Here is a 2,379-nt window from a genome sequence, read left to right as displayed (position 1 = left end):
GATGAACACTTAATTTGCTTTCTTTACTGACATTTGTAGATTGCTATGAACATTGAGATTCACATATCTTTTAAAATTAGTATCTTTTTTTTTCTTTTTCTATTTTTTAGTATATTCAGTTCAGTTCAGTCACTCAGTCGTGTCCGACTCTTTGTGACCCCATGAATTGCAGCAGGCCAAGCCTCCCTGTCCATCACCAAATCCCGGAGTCCACCCAAACCCATGTCCATCGAGTCACTGATGCCATCCAACCATCTCATCCTCTGTCTTCCCTTTCTCCTCCTGCCCTCAATCTTTCCCAGCATCAGGGTCTTTTCCAATGAGTCAGCTCTTTGCATCAGGTGGCCAAAGTACTGGACTTTCAGCTTCAACATCAATCCCTCCAATGAACACCCAGGACTGATCTCCTTCAGAATGGACTGGTTGGATCTCCTTGCAGTCCAAGGGACTCTCAAGAGTCTTCTCCAACACCACAGTTCAAAAGCATCAATTCTTCAGTGCTCAGTCTTCTTCACAGTCCAACTCTCACATCCATACATGACCGCAGGAAAAACCACGGACTTGACTAGATGGACCTTTGTTGGCAAAGTAATGTCTCTGCTTTTGAATATGCTATCTAGGTTGGTCATAACTTTCCTTCCAAGGAGAAAGCGTCTTTTAGTTTCATGGCTGCAATCACCATCTGCAGTGATTTTGGAGCCCAGAAAAATAAAGTCTGGCACTGTTTCCACTGTTTCCCCATCTATTTGCCTTGAAGTGATGGGACCGGATGCCATGATCTTCGTTTTCTGAATGTTGAAATTTAAGCCAACTTTTTCACTCTCCACTTTCACTTTCATCAAGAGGCTCTTAAGTTCTTCTTCACTTTCTGCCATAAGGGTGGTGTCATCTGCATATCTGAGGTTATTGATATTTCTCCCAGGAATCTTGATTCCAGCTTGGGCTTCTTCCAGCCCAGCATTTCTCATGATGTACTCTGCATATAAGTTAAATAAGCAGGGTGACAATATACAGCCTTGACGTACTCCTTTTCCTATTTGGAACCAGTCTGTTGTTCCATGTCCATTTCTCACTGTTGCTTCCTGATCTGCATACAGATTTCTCAAGAGGCAGGTCAGGTGGTCCAGTATTCCCATCTCTCTCAGAATTTTCCACAGTTTATTGTGATCCACACAGTCAAAGGCTTTGGCATAGTCAATAAAGCAGAAATAGATGTTTTCCTGGGTCATGTGGTGGTTCTATTTTCAGTTTTTTGAGAACCATCTATACTCTTTTTCACAGTGGGTGTACCAATGTGCATTTCTACCAATAGTGTACAAGGTTCCCTGTTCTCCACACCCTTACCAACATTTGTTGCTTGTGTTCATTTTGATGATAGCCATGCTGACAAGTATGAGGTGATATCTTAATGTGGTTTTAATTTTCATTTCCCTAATAGTTAGTGATGTGAAACATCATTTCACAGCCTGTTGGCCATCTATATTTCCTCTTTGGAAAAATGTATTTTCAGGTCTTCTGCCCATTTTTTATTAAGACTGTTTCTCCATTTTTTTGATGTTGAGTTGTGTGAGCTGTTTATTTACTCTAGATATTAACACCTTGTCAGTCATATCATTTGCAAATATTTTCTTCCATTCAGTATTTCCTCTTTGACCTTTCATGCCATTTTGTTTTAGAGGTAGTTTATAGATTAAGTATCAAAAAACATGTAGCTTTTTAAAAAATCGTACTAAGAGCAATTACTTTGTCAACAAAGGTCTGTCTAGTCAAGGCTATGGTTTTTCCAGTAGTCATGTATGGATGTGAAATTTGGACTGTGAAGAAAGCTGAGCGCCAAAGAATTGGTGCTTTTGAACTGTGGTGTTGGAAAAGACTCTTGAGAGTCCCTTGGACTGCAAGGAGATCCAACCAGTCCATCCTAAAGGAGATCAGTCCTGGGTGTTCATTGGAAGGACTGACAAAGAAGCTGAAACTCCAATACTTTGGCCACCTCATGTGAAGAATTGACTCATTGGAAAAGACTCTGATGCTGGGAGGGATTAGGGGCAGAAGGAGAAGGGGATGACAGAGGATGAGATGGCTGAATGGTATCACTGACTCAATGGACATGGGTTTGGGTAAGCTCTGGGAGTTGGTAATGGACAGGGAGGCCTGGTGTGCTGCAGTTCATGGGGTGGCAAAGAGTCGGACATGATTGAGCGATTGAACTGAACTGAAGAGCAATTCTCCCTGAAAAGTTTAATTTATTACATTTTTCTTCATTGCAATTTTTTGATATATTTTGATTTGTAACTCACGTATTTATTATGTTATTTGGTATTTAAAATCTGGTCATTTTTCTTACCTTTTGTCTATGAATTGTATAGTATTTTGGAAATT

This window comes from Capricornis sumatraensis, chromosome 2 (assembly GCF_032405125.1).
Source record: "Capricornis sumatraensis isolate serow.1 chromosome 2, serow.2, whole genome shotgun sequence".
NCBI classification, from domain to species: domain Eukaryota; kingdom Metazoa; phylum Chordata; class Mammalia; order Artiodactyla; family Bovidae; genus Capricornis; species Capricornis sumatraensis.
This window is presented reverse-complemented; position numbering follows the sequence as displayed.